This window comes from Oncorhynchus nerka, linkage group LG16 (assembly GCF_034236695.1).
Source record: "Oncorhynchus nerka isolate Pitt River linkage group LG16, Oner_Uvic_2.0, whole genome shotgun sequence".
In the NCBI taxonomy this organism is placed as follows: Eukaryota; Metazoa; Chordata; class Actinopteri; order Salmoniformes; family Salmonidae; genus Oncorhynchus; species Oncorhynchus nerka.
The window spans coordinates 4,613,224-4,628,628 of NC_088411.1; the positions used below are offsets into that span (position 1 = coordinate 4,613,224).

The 15,405-nt window shown below is 42.9% G+C and overlaps 1 pseudogene; it reads right to left on the reverse strand.

The window, feature by feature from the left end:
* The window catches only part of LOC115144343 (conserved oligomeric Golgi complex subunit 7-like), a 28,764-nt pseudogene extending 16,958 nt beyond the window's left edge, over positions 1-11,806 (reverse strand).
* Between the last annotated feature and the right edge of the window lie 3,599 nt (positions 11,807-15,405).

The window sequence follows — 15,405 nt, forward strand, 5'->3', positions numbered from 1 at the left end:
TTTTCCCTGCCAGTGTGTGAATCTGATAGCTGATAACTGACAGATTATGACTGACAGGCAGAACAATGAACAGGAATCCATTTCATTGATCAACAAAAGTCACAGCTAAAGTGGGGGCAAATTGTTTTGCACTCCACGCAACGTTGTGTTGGAACACAAGAGAAAGTCATGCAAAGCATGTGAAAACTACGTCCGAACAGCCACCACAGCAGCGGCAGATCACCATGACTGAAACCAAAACAGAGACATTTCTGACAGGGATGTGCAGCTTGCGATTTATTCATTATTTTTGAATGACCCGTTTTACTGACTCGATAATCATTATTCGTTTTGTTTGTACTGCTGGCCGCAACGAAGGATGGATTGATTTACGCCCCTCCGGCTCAGCGGCTCCAGAACTGTCTATCATGTGTTCGCGCAAGAAAATAGATCATGCTGCAGGCAGCATAGAGACGGAGACTATTCAGCTTAAAATACTAGAACTGAGCACATACGACTTATTCATTGATTTATATGAAATGAACATGATCAAAACAAAAATCTGAAAAGCCGCCGTAGAAGTAAGCATTTTTGGCCGCAGATATCACAACAACAACATTGAGAAGTCTTGGGGGGACTGATTAAATGAATCAGTGATAAATGCAATACATACCTTATGACACTTGTAGTAGATAGGCAAGGAGCTGTGGCATTCTGTCTATCTCTGTGAAGACATTCACAAACAGCTTGGCTTGGTCTACAGGAAAGAAAAGCATGAAGAGGAGAAATACGAGTTTAGAAATAATATAAATGCTGGATTCAAGTTAAGGCAAACACTTCATTTCAACAGTATTCAGTCAACAGTTTAATCAGCAATTACTTAGGAGACCAATGTATATGAAAACCACCATAGACCTTGGCATGGTCTGAACCGTATGTCTAAACTAAAGCGGATTCAATAGTCAAACTCTCAATCCCATCCTTTACAAAACAGTATCTTACCTACAGACATGGAATTGAAGGTGGCTACTATCTGGGGCTGCCTCCAGCCTGTTCTTCAGAGCCTCCAGGTAGACACATTTCTCAGAGTAGTCTGGCGTATCCACCAGCATGGCTAGGCTGTTCTGCATGGCGGTGAGCTTAGAGGAGATCACTGTCAAATCCTGGAGAACGAGGGAGCGCTGGAGGTTTAGGTTCAAACAAAATGGAGGTTTGGTTGAATCAAAATGACTAAGCACACGCACAAGACCACACAAAGTCTACAAAACATTAAGAACACCTTCCTAATAGTGTCGTTTCCCCCTCCCCCCGCCCTCAGAATCAGAACAGCCTCAATTCGTCGGGGCATGTACTCTACAAGGTGTGGAAAGCGTTCCATAGGGATGCTGGCCCATGTTGACTCCAATGCTTCACACAGTTGTGTCAAGTTGGCTGGATGTTCTTTGGGTGGTGGACCATTCTTGATACACACAGGAAACTGTTGAGCATGAAGAACCCAGCGGCATTGCAGTTCGAGACACAAACCGGTGCGCCTGGCACCTACTACCACTTCCCCCGTTCAAAGGCACTTTTGTCTTGCCCATTCACCATGTGAACAGCACACATACACAAGCCACGTCTCAATTGCCTCAAGGCTTAAAAATCCTTATTTAACCCATATCCTCTGCTTCATCTACACAGATTGAAGTGGATTTAACGAGTGACATCAATAAGGGATCAGAGCTTTTACCTGGATTCACCTGGTCAGTCTATGTCATGGAAAGAGCAGATGTCCCTCACACACACACACACACTACACTGACACAAAACCCAGTTCCATTCACATACGCACGCACATAACACACACGACAACACAAACACACCGACACTAGGCCTCAGAAGTCCACACCCACTATTCGGTGCATTGCGACAAATACCATTTTATTTTATTTGAAATGAAAATCAGTAGACCCTATGGCTTCCCTTAAATGTGGGCTCTCTACCCTGACTCTATACCTCAAACATAAATATGTAGTTCTGCCTTTTGAGGAGTTAGAATTTTGGGATCTCTCAATACTATTAAAGAACACCAAAAAGGCAGGATGTGTAGTGCTCTTTGTAGAACAAGAATAATATTGTCATAAATAAAAAGTGCCCAATTATTTTATTGTTCCCAATAAAATCATTTGGAATCCTAAATGTATCAAATCTGTACAAAGAGTGAATCGCCAGCGTTCTATATCACAGGATAGGAGCGCAAACGTTTTAGAGGTAGATTGACGCCACCTGTGTCTTGAAGGTCTCCTCAATGTCTGCACTGAGCGTGCTCCATTTGTCTGCTTCCTGTAGTGCATCGGCAGCCAGGTGCATGCGAGACTTGACCTGATCAAGCTCCACCAAGACCTGCAGCACAGAATCAAGAACAGGTAAACATACAATTCATATTTGGCACATTGTGAGCTTGTTATACTATTTGGATAGTATGATATCCTGTCCAGGTGCTAGATCGTAGAGTAGTATGCACCTGTGTATGTGGCCATGAGCGGACTATGCTGCATCTGTGTTATGGGTCTTTGCTTACTACAAGTCTCTTCACTCGGTCTGTCTGTGTAATATACAGTGGGAATAGAGAGTGTATGTGAACCCTTTAGAATTACTTGGATTTCTGCATAAATTGGTCATAACATTTTCTCTGGTCACAACAATAGACACAAACAAAGTCTGCTTAAACTAATAAAACACAAACAATTATAATTTTGCATGTCTTTATTGAACACACCGTGTAAACATTCACAGTGCAGGTTGGAAAAAGTATGTGAACCCTTGGATTTAATATTAGGTTGACCCTCCTTTGGCAGCAATAAACTCAACCAAATGTTTTCTGTAGTTGCAGATCGGACCTGCACAACGGTCAGGAGGAATTTTGGACCATTCATCTTTACAAAACTGGTTTCAGTTCCACAATATTCTTGGGATGTCTGGTGTGAACCGCTCGAAGTCATGCCACAGCATCTCAATCAGATTTTGTTGTTGAGTTACTTCTGTCTTTTGAGTTGTTGTCCTGTTGCATCACCCAACTTCTGTTGTGCTTCAATTGTCAGACAGATAGCATTACATTCTCCTGCAAAATGTCTTGATAAACTTGGGAATTCATTTTTCCGTCGATGATAGCAAGCTGTCCAGGCCCTGAGGCAGCAAAGCAGCCCTAAACCATGATGCTCCCTCCACTGTAATTTACAGTGGGATTTTATTTTATACCTTTATTTAACTAGGCAAGTCACTTAAGAACAAAGTCTTATTTTCTATGACGGCCTAGGAACAGTGGGTTAACTGCCTTGTTCAGGGGCAGAACGACAGATTTTTACCTTGTCAGCTCGAGGATTCGATCTTGCAACATCCGGTTACTAGTCCAACACTCTAACCACTAGGCTACCGGGATGAGGTTTTGATGTTGGTGTGCTGTGCCTTTTTTTCCCTCCACACAGTGTTGCGTTGTGTGTTCCTTCCAAACTCCACAACTTTAGGTTCATCTGTCCACAGAATATTTTGCCAGTAGCGCTGTGTAACATCCAGGTGCTCCTTTGTTTGGACAGCAGTGGCTTCTTCCGTGGTGTCCTCCCATGAACACCATTCTTGTTCAGTGTTTTACGTATTGTAGATTCGAGATGTTAGCAACTTCCAGAGATTTCTGTAAGTCTTTAGCTGACATTCTAGGATTCCTCTTAACCTCATTGAAATCAAATCTGATCAAATTGTATTTGTCACATACACATGGTTAGCAGATGTTAGTGCGAGTGTAGCAAAATGCTTGTGTAGTTCCGTCAATGCAGTAATAACCAACAAGTAATCTAGCTAACAATTCCAAAACTACTACCTTATAGACACAAGTGTAAGGGGATAAAGAATATGTACATAAAGATATATGAATGAGTGATGGTACAGAGCGGCATAGGCAAGATACAGTAGATGGTATTGAGTGCAGTATATACATATGAGATGAGTATGTAAACAAAGTGGCATAGTTAAAGTGGCTAGTGATACATGTATTACATAAGGATGCAGTAGATGATATAGAGTACAGTATATACGTATACATATGAGATGAATAATGTAGGGTATGTAAACATTATATTAGATAGCATTGTTTAAAGTGGTTAGTGATATATTTTACATCATTTCCCATCAATTCCCATTATTAAAGTGGCTGGAGTTGAGTCAGTGTGTTGGCAGCAGCCACTCAATGTTAGTGGTGGCTGTTTAACAGTCTGATGGCCTTGAGATAGAAGCTGTTTTTCAGTCTCTCGGTCCCAGCTTTGATGCACCTGTACTGACCTCGCCTTCTGGATGATAGCGGGGTGAACAGGCAGTGGCTCGGGTGGTTGTTGTCCTTGATGATCTTTATGGCCTTCCTGTGACATTGGGTGGTGTAGGTGTCCTGGAGGGCAGGTAGTTTGCCCCCGGTGATGCGTTGTGCAGACCTCCCTACCCTCTGGAGAGCCTTACGGTTGTGGGCGGAGCAGTTGCCGTACCAGGCGGTGATACAGCCCGACAGGATGCTCTCGATTGTGCATCTGTAGAAGTTTGTGAGTGCTTTTGGTGACAAGCCAAATTTCTTCAGCCTCCTGAGGTTGAAGAGGCGCTGCTGCGCCTTCTTCACGATGCTGTCTGTGTGGGTGGACCAATTCAGGTTGTCTGTGATGTGTACGCCGAGGAACTTAAAACGTACTACCCTCTCCACTACTGTTCCATCGATGTGGATAGGGAGGTGTTCCCTCTGCTGTTTCCTGAAGTCCACAATCATCTCCTTAGTTTTGTTGACGTTGAGTGTGAGGTTATTTTCCTGACACCACACTCCGAGGGCCCTCACCTCCTCCCTGTAGGCCGTCTCGTCGTTGTTGGTAATCAAGCCTACCACTGTTGTGTCGTCCGCAAACTTGATGATTGAGTTGGAGGCGTGCGTGGCCACGCAGTCGTGGGTGAACAGGGAGTACAGGAGAGGGCTCACAACGCACCCTTGTGGGGCACCAGTGTTGAGGATCAGCGGGGTGGAGATGTTGTTGCCTACCCTCACTTGTGTCTGAGCCGTTGAATTGAGATTCTACTTTGTCTCTATACTGACGCTTAGCTTGTTTGATTGCCTTGCGGGGGGAATAGTTACACTGTTTGTATTCGGTCATGTTTCCGGTCACCTTGCCCTGATTAAAAGCAGTGGTTCGCGCTTTCAGTTTCACACGAATGCTGCCATCGATCCACGGTTTCTGGTTTGGGAATGTTTTAATCGTTGCTATGGGAACGACATCTTCAACGCACGTTCTAATGAACTCGCACACCGAATCAGCGTATTCGTCAATGTTGTCGTCTGACGCAATACGGAACATATCCCAGTCCACGTGATGGAAGCAGTCTTGGAGTGTGGAATCAGATTGGTCGGACCAGCATTGAACAGACCTCAGCGCGGGAGCTTCTTGTTTTAGTTTCTGTCTGTAGGCAGGGATCAACAAAATGGAGTCGTGGTCAGCTTTTCCGAAAGGAGGGCGGGGCAGGGCCTTATATGCATCGCGGATGTTGGAATAGCAATGATCCAAGGTTTTTCCAGCCCTGGTTGCGCAATCGAACATTCTGCGCTGTGCTCTTGCAGTCACCTTTGCAGGACGGCCACTCCTAGGGAGAGTAGCAACAGTGCTGAAATTTCTCCATTTATAGACAATTTCTCTTACCGTGAACTGACCTTTAGAGATACTTAAGTTACCCTTTCCAGCTTCATGCAAGGCAACAACTCTTAATCTTAGGTCTTCTGAGATCCCTTTTGTTCAAGGCATGGTTCACATTAGGCAATACTTCTTGTGAATAGCAAACTCAAATTTTGTGAGTGTTTTTATGGGGCAGGGCAGCTCTAACCAAAATCTCCAATCTTGTCTCATTGATTCGACTGCAGGTTAGTTGACTCCAATTACCTTTTGGAGAAGTCATTAGCCTACATACTTTTTCCAACCTACACTGTGAATGTTTAAATGATGTATTTTTCTTGTCTATATTGAATACAATCATTTGTGTGTTATTAGTTTAACCACAATGCGTTTGTCTATTGTTGTGACATAAATGAAGATCAGATCAAATTTCGGCAGAACTCCAGGCAATTCCAAAGGGTTCACATATGTTTTGTTGCCACTGTAAATAACCTCTGTACCTGCATGGACTGTATAGTGTCCTGCTCAAACTTCCTAATATCCTCCTTGACCAGGACCATCTGCTCCTTCAGGAACGATGCCTCCTGCTTCAGAGCCTCCACATCCCACAGCACTCTGGGCATGTTCTGCAGGGCCTGGTTACTGCTATCTGAAATAGAATTCAAAAACTAAATTAATATGTGCCACGGACTGGGCCCTGGTCAAATGTTTCTGTTGTGTCCGTAAATAGTCAGAGAAGCTGGCGACATGGCATTGGTACCACAACACAACCGCCAGTGCCAACTCAGATAGAAGAGGTAGATCTGCTCTGACTGAGATACAGGAATTACATTTAATTAGTTAGGAATATGTATCCTATGACTCTTAGTTCTTCCAGTTCAGTTAACAATTGAACCTGGACTACTTTACTTCCTTATGTCCTTTGTGGAACAGGCAGCAATATAATAACACGAAACACAAGAATTAGAGGATGTCTAGGCAGGGCCAACATGTTTTGGTGATATCTGTTTACATACCCTACATTATTCATCTCATATGTATACGTATATACTGTACTCTATATCATCTACTGCATCTTTATGTAATACATGTATCACTAGCCACTTTAACTATGCCACTTTGTTTACATACTCATCCCATATGTATATACTGCACTCGATACCATCTACTGTATCTTGCCTATGCCGCTCTGTACCATCACTCATTCATATATCTTTATGTACATATTCTTTATCCCCTTACACTTGTGTCTATAAGGTAGTAGTTTTGGAATTGTTAGCTAGATTACTTGTTGGTTACTACTGCATTGTCGGAACTAGAAGCACAAGCATTTCGCTACACTCGCATTAACATCTGCTAACCATGTGTATGTGACAAATAAAATTTGATTTGATTTAGGATGTTATCAAAATAAATCAATCACCTCACGTTTTTGGACTCACACAGCAGTTTTTACCTGATGAAGTACAATACCATTGGAAATGAATGTTGAAAGTTCCATTTCAATTCCTAAAGCTTAAGTTGAAAATGGTGTCGCTGCTTCCTGTTGACAAGACACACTGAAAAATAGCCCCGTCATAAAAATAAAATGTTCTATCTAGACATACACAACCGTTCAAAAGTTTGGGGCCACCATCCTGTTCAAAAGAAGGCCAGCATCCCGGAGTCGCCTCTTCACTGTTGACGTTGAGACTGGTGTTTTGCAGGTACTATTTAATGAAGCTTGAAAATAAAATGAAAGAGAGCCGCACACTCTAGGAGCTCAGATGCAAACATTTAATTACCAACGTTTCGACAGCCAAGCTGTCTTCATCAGGGTATAATCACAAACACTACGGGATGACTCGTTTATATAGTGTCAAAAGACACAGGTGTCTGTAATCATGGCCAAGAGTGGCCTAATATCATTGGTTAATAATCAAATATTAAAATGTCATACAAAGAACAGCATACAAACAACACATGGATAGCATACGATCATAGATTAATTTGACTACACAAGCTTACAAACAATTACAAAGGCAAAGTCACAATAATCACAAGAATGGCTTCAGATCAAAGTCTACGTTGAGACCGAAGGGCGCAAGGGTCTTTAAGTTAAAGCAGGCAGCCTCTCGTTTTAACAATAAATTATCAAGGTCACCCCCTCTCCTAGGGAGGGTGACATGTTCGATGCCAATATAACGCAGAGACGAAATCGAGTGGTCTGCCTCCAAGAAGTGGGCCGCAACTGGATAAGTAAAGTTTTTACACCTAATGGTGCTACGATGCTCTGAGATACGTACTTTTAATTCGCACTTTGTTTTACCTACATAATTTTTACCACAAGGACAAGTTATAAGATAAATAACTGCCTCAGTGGAGCACGTAATAACAACTTTTATTGGGATCGATTTCTCTGTTTGTGGGTGTTTGAAGGATCTACATTTATAAGTGCCATTGCATTGAGCACAGCCATTAAACTTCCATCCAGTAGGGGCGCAAATATACGTTGTGCAGGGATATCTTGGGGTGGTAAATCAGTGTACAAATTGGTCTCTGAGATTTCTGCCCCGCGAGAACACGACCAAAGGAAGGTCCGAAAACACATTACCGAGACTATCATCGGATTTTAGGATGTGCCAATGTTTGTGAACAATTCCCTTAATTTGTTCAGAGCACTTTGAATAGCGGGTAGTTAGAACACAAGAATGCATCTTTTTGCGAGACTGACCTTGAAAAAGGTCATGTCTAGTTTTGTTTTGAATTTTCTCCATTTTCTCTCTTGTAGCCCCTCTCCTTGAACTTTCTTTGTGTCTCAGCCATATTTCTGTCGAAATCTGATTGTTTTTTGCAAATTCTTTTGATTCGGCAGAATTGGCTGAAGGGCAAACTATTTTTCAAGGGAAGTGGGTGACAACTATCAGCCCTCAACAAATTGTGACGATCAGTAGGCTTCCTGTAAAGATCAGTGTATAGAACATTATCTTCACACAAGATCAGAAGATCAAGAAAACTGATTTGACATGTATCAGATTGCATAGTAAATCTCAGATGCTCAGAACAGGAGTTAAGAAAAGCATGGAACGCCTGGAGCTGTTTTGCATCACCCCTCCATAGAACAAAAATATCACCAATATACCGTTTCCACATAATGATGTGAGGCAAGAAAACAGTTTTGAGAGGATTGAAAATAGACTGTTTCTCCATGTAACCCACATACAAATTAGCATAGTTAGGAGCCATGGGGGATCCCATAGCAGTACCTTTCGTCTGAATAACGAAATCATTTAGAAACATGAAATAGTTATGCGTGAGTACTATTTCAGCTAATGTTATAATGCATGCACTGGAAGGTAGTTCACTAGGGTCACATTGCAGAAGAAAATGTTCCACAGCTTCAATACCGCCCTCGTGTGGAATAGTAGTGTATAACGACTCAACATCAAAAGTAACTACCAAGGTATTCTCAGGGCTCTCCCTGAGATCAAGAGATTCAATGATAGAGATCATACTGCTGGTGTCCTTTACAAAGGAGAGGAGCTGTTTTGCGAGTGGTCTAATAAAAAAGTCAACAAAAGTAGATAGAGGGGCCGTTACTGCATCAATGCCGTTACTGCATCAATGCCCGCTACAATAGGGCGCCCTGGAGGTTGTGTAACATTCTTGTGTAATTTCGGCAAAGTGTAGAAAGTGGCAATTTTAAGGTGTTGAATAGCCAAAATATGATGTTCTTTTTGGTTATCTGACCAGAACTTAAATACCCATCTAGGACAGTAAAGATAGTAGCTTCAATGCCATACAACACTCCTTCCGTGGCCTCCAACTGCTCTTAAACTCTAGTAAAACCAAATGCATGCTTTTCAACCGTTCGCTGCCTGCACCCGCACGCCCGATAAGCATCACCACCCTGGATGGTTCCGACCTAGAATATGTGGACATCTATAAGTACCTAGGTCTCTGGCTAGAATGTAAACTCTCCTTCCAGACTCATATCAAACATCTCCAATCTAAAATCAAATCTAGTCGGCTTTCTATTCCTCAACAAAGCCTCCTTCACTCACGCCGCCAAACTTACCCTAGTAAAACTGACTATCCTACCGATCCTCGACTTCGGCGATGTCATCTACAAAATATCACAGTGCCATCCGTTTTGTTACTAAAGCACCTTATACCACCCACCACTGCGACCTGTATGCTCTAGTCGGCTGGCCCTCGCTACTTATTCGTCGCCAGACCCACTGGCTCCAGGTCATCTACAAGTCCATGCTAGGTAAAGCTCCGCCTTATCTCAGTTCACTGGTCACGATGGCAACACCCACCCGTAGCACGCGCTCCAGCAGGTGTATCTCACTGATCATCCCTAAAGCCAACACCTCATTTGGCCACCTTTCGTTCCAGTTCTCTGCTGCCTGTGACTGGAACGAATTGCAAAAATCGCTGAAGTTGGAGACTTATCTCCCTCACCAATTTCAAACATCTGTTATCTGAGCAGCTAACCGATCGCTGCAGCTGTACATAGTCTGTCGGTAAATAGCCCACCCAATTTTACCTACCTCATCCCCATACTGTTTTTATTTATTTACTTTTCTGCTCTTTTGCACACCAATATCTCTACCTGTACATGACCATCTGATCATTTATCACTCCAGTGTTAATCTGCAAAATTGTAATTATTCGCCTACCTCCTCATGCCTTTTGCACACAATGTATATAGACTCTTTTTTTCTACTTTTTCTACTGTGTTATTGACTGTGTCATTGACTCCATGTGTAACTCTGTGTTGTCTGTTCACACTGCTATGCTGTATCTTGGCCAGGTCGCAGTTGCAAATGAGAACTTGTTCTCAACTAGCCTACCTGGTTAAATAAAGGTGAAATAAATAAACAATTCTGAAATTGGGAAGCGGGGTCACTTCTGACTATTTAATGAAGCTGCCAGTTGAGGACTTGTGAGGCGTCGGTTTCTCAAACTAGACACTCTAATGTACTTGTCCTCTTGTTCAGTTGTGCATCGGGGCCTCCCACTCCTCTTTCTATTCTGATTAGGGCCAGTTTGCGCTGTTCTCTGAGGGAGTAGTACACAGCGTTGTACAAGATCTTCAGTTTCTTGGTAATTTCTCACATGGAATAGCCTTCATTTCTCAGAACAAGAACAGACCGACGAGTTTCAGAAGAAAGTTCTTTGTGTCTGGCCATTTTGAGCCAGTAATCGGACCCACAAATGCTGATGCTCCAGATACTCAACTAGTCTGAGATTGCTTCTTTAATCAGGACAACAGTTTTCAGCTGTGCTAACATAATTGCAAAAGGGTTTTCTAATGATAAATTAGCCTTTTAAAAATCAGCTGTTTCCAGCTACAATAGTTATTTACAACATTAACAGTCTCTACACTATATTTCTGATTAATTGTATGTTTTAATGTACAAAAAATTGCTTTTCTTTCCAAAACAAGGACATTTCTAAGTGACACAAACTTTTGAACGGTAGTGTATATTTAATTTTTTTAAATTCATTTTATTTAGTAAATATTTTTGTTACTCTATTTTCTTAACTGCATTGTTGTTTAAGGGCTTGTAAGTAAGCATTTCACGGTAAGGTTGTATTTGGCACATGTGACAAATAAAATGTGATTTGTCCCGTCTTCCTCAACTTTCTTCACTGCCTCCGCATAGAACACCCTCTGCTCTACTCTAACCCTGGTAACCTCAACCTGCTTCTCTCATACATTTCTGATCCCCAGCCCCATGGGCACCCCTAAATGCTACATGTTCTTTTGTCTCATGCCCTTCTGCACACCTAGGAACCTCCCTCCTACACACTGCTGCCACATGCCCATAAGCTTGACACCTGTAACAACGTAATGTATTCGGCACATAAGCTCGTATAGGATAACTGAAATATCCTCACATCGCTTTGTTGGGCAGAGACTCAACATCAAAACTCAAGTGAACAGACTGACCACCTCGGGTAACCTTCAGCGATTCCACAGCACCCAACTTCTTTTTCACCCACCCCGAAACTACAAATGGAACAGCCAAAAGGCAGGTGTCCAATTTCTCCAAAAATGTCACTCCTACCGTCACAGACTCATCTTTATCCTGACCATTGGTGCAAGCCTCGGGCTCCGAGGACTTCACCACACCTGCAGTCTCCGATAATTCGTCCTCACTCGCTTCCATTTCTCCTCCAGATCTCGATCCGAGGTACGGCTCACTCTGCTTAAACTTTTTACTATTCTTCTTCAGTTTTTTCCACCCTTTTTACCCGACTCAAGCTTACCCTCGTCCCCCTCCGCCCTCTTCGACCTCTCTTTTCCCCTCCATTCCTCCTCCATATTCCATGTATATGTCTCCTTCAGATAATGTTATACTTCTCCTAACAATGTACATCTCGTTCTTGTCCTCTCAAGGGCCACCAATTTACGTCCTCCCGTTCTCCTCGTGGGATGGTCATCCTCAACAACGTGGGACTGTCTCCACTGGGTGGCAGGTCCTTCATGGTGGCCAACTTGCAAAACATCTCAAGTATGCATAGCCCAATATGGCGACTGCAGTATGGGTGAGTGGGTTTATCGAATGAAGCAAATCAGCTAATTAGGATTTGACGATTTTGCGTGGCTGATTGGGCTGCACCATGACGAGTAGATAAACCGACGACCAGTGCACCCTACTGGGTATCATGGTTGTGTCGCCGGTGGTAGCTACGTGGCAATTATTTTCTCTCACATGATTTTATTTCATGTAGGACAGCAGCCTACACAAGAAAGAACTAATATTGATAACCATCTAGATGTCACCTTGACACATACATGTTGTCTACTGCTCAATGGGGAGGGCACTTTCTACACAACCACTCCTTTCCACATGCATACTACTTTGCTTTCTACACACCCACTCCTTTCCACATGCCTACTACTTTCCTTTCTACACACCCACTAATTTCCACATGCCTACTACTTTCCTTTCTACACACCCACTCCTTTCCACATGCCTACTACTTTCCTTTCTACACACCCACTCATTTCCACATGCCTACTACTTTCCTTTCTACACACCCACTCCTTTCCACATGCCTACTACTTTCCTTTCTACACACCCACTCCTTTCCACATGCCTACTACTTTCCTTTTGACACACCTACTACTATCCTTTTGACACACCCACTCGCCCCTAGTCTGGTCGCCATAGTGGGATGCAGCTAAACCCTATTTCACAACTAGCGATATAGAATTCTACAAACAAGGTGACAGTAAACATGTGGTCCCCAACGAATGATGCAATTGGGCCAATTATTCAAATGTATGTTGCGTGCATTAATGAGAGAGAAAAAAAACAACCAAGTATTTTTTCCCCTCACTGGAAATCTAAACTTAATAGCTCACAATGGACAGGAAGTCAGAACTGACTCCACTGCTTCATAGGGAGATGCAGTTACATTTTACTATAGCACCCCCTTTGGGCCAATCAGTATAATTTTGTAAATATCTCATCTCCATGGCAAGATGTATCATTGACCCAAGTTTCATAAAAAATAGGGCCAGTGGTGTCTGAGATATTGCGCGCGACACACATACTTACGGAAACATAATCATAGTCCCCCCCCCCCCCCCATTTCATCATGGGAGAAAATAAATGTGATTATTCCTCTTTTTTTATATAAAGAAAAATAAACACATGCCAACGTTATGAATTGTCAACTGTATTAGTATTGAATGTATGGAGGATGAAAAAAAGACAGTAAAGGGAAAAGAGGAATCGCATTTTGATGGCTCTGACGCAAGACGCGTTTGGACTACAAATTATTCGATTACAAGGAGAAAACTAGCGGCGCAACAAACAGAGAAGCCTCTCTCCCAGACAAGCTAAAAAATCAACGCTGATCCTCCTACGAGGGCCCTCACTGCTGTAGAGGACTCTGAGCTCTCATTCTCTGTGGCCGACGGGAGTAGGACCTTCAAGGGTGTGAACACTCGCTTGAAGGGGACGCGGCCTACACTGCATCCCCGGCCGCATCCTCAGAGCAGTGCAGTTGTGCAGTTGCAAGCCGTAGTCTGGCTTTTTTTATGGCATTTTTGAGTAGTGGCTTCTTCCTTGCTGAGTGGCCTTTAAGGTTATGTCGATATAGGACTCGTTTTTACTGTGGATATAGATACTTTTGTACCCGTTTCCTCCAGCATCTTCACAAGGTCCTTTGCTGTTGTTCTGGGATTGATTTGCACTTCTCGCACCAACGTACGCTCATCTCTAGGAGACAGAACACGTCTCCTTCCTGAGTGGTATGACGGCTGCATGGTCCTATGGTGTTTATACTGGCGTACTATTGTTTGTACAGATAAACGTGGTACCGTCAGCCGTTTGTAAATTGCTTGTGTCATGCACAAAGTAGATGTCCTAACCGACTTGCCAAAACTATAGTTTGTTAACAAAGAATTTGTGGAGTGGTTGAAAAACAAGTTTTAATGACTCCAACCTAAGTGCATGTAAACTTCCGACTTCATCTGTATATTCTGTATTCCACTCTATTTTAGTCAATGCCACTCCGACATTGCTCATCCTAGCATTTATATATTTCTTAATTCCATTATTTTAGATTTGTGCGTATTGTTGTGAATTGTTAGATACTACTACACTGTTGGAGTAAGGAACACAAGCATTTCGCTACACTCGCAATTACATCTGCTAAATATGTGTATGCGACCAATAACATTTGATTTGGTACAGTTCTACTACTCACACCACTCCTCTCAGGATCCCTCCCCCTTGACCCATCTACTTTCTTCACTGCCTCAGCATACAACACCCTCTGCTCTACTCTAACCCTGGTAACCTCAAACTGCCTCTCTCTCACTGGACATTTCTGATCCCCAGCCCCATGGGAACTTTTACAATTAACACATACCGCTTCTTTCCCCAATACTAAACATCACTTTGTCTCATGCCCTCCTGTATACTTCTCACACCTAAGAATCTCCCTCCTACACACTGCTGATACATGCCAATAAGCTTGACATCTGTAACACCGTAATGTATTTGGTACAAAAGCTTTCACCGAAAAACGGATATATCTTAACATCACTTTGTCGGGCATAGACTCAACATCAAATCTCAAATGAACTCACAACGACTCTGCTGTTTCTCCACTCACATCACCCTGTCTGTGTCGCACCAAACGACAAGCATCACAAACACCGGGAATCTTCCACTTCATTTGGTCCTCTTTCACATGTACCGCTACCCCAGTAATCACTCCTTTCAATTGCGCCCTTTTCTTGAGAGCAAAACAAATCACAAATGGATCAGCGGAAAGTCCAAGGGTCCAAGGGTCTTCTACTGTCACAGACTCATCTTTATCCTAACCCTCTGTGCAAGCCTCGGGCTCTGAGAACTTCACACATACCACCTCCGATACATCGCCCTCATTCACATTGATTTCTCCTCCTGTCTTTAATCTGGTGTAGAGCTCACTCTGCTTAAACTTTCTACCATTCTTCTTCATCAAACCATCTCCCTGTTGTCCTTCATTTTGAACCAATTCAAGCTCACCCTCTTCCAACCTCTCTCTCTTCGACCTCCTCTCCCTCTCTTTTCCCTCCATTCCTCCTCCGTAATCCAAGTATACGTCTGCTTACGATAATACTGCACTTCTTCTTACATACATCTCATCCTTGCCCTGTCAAGGTACACCATTCCCCACTCGCTCCCACCCAAACACTGTTTGCCTCCAGCTGCTGTCGCAGTTGGCTACGTAAAACAATGATATAAAATAATCACAAATGTTT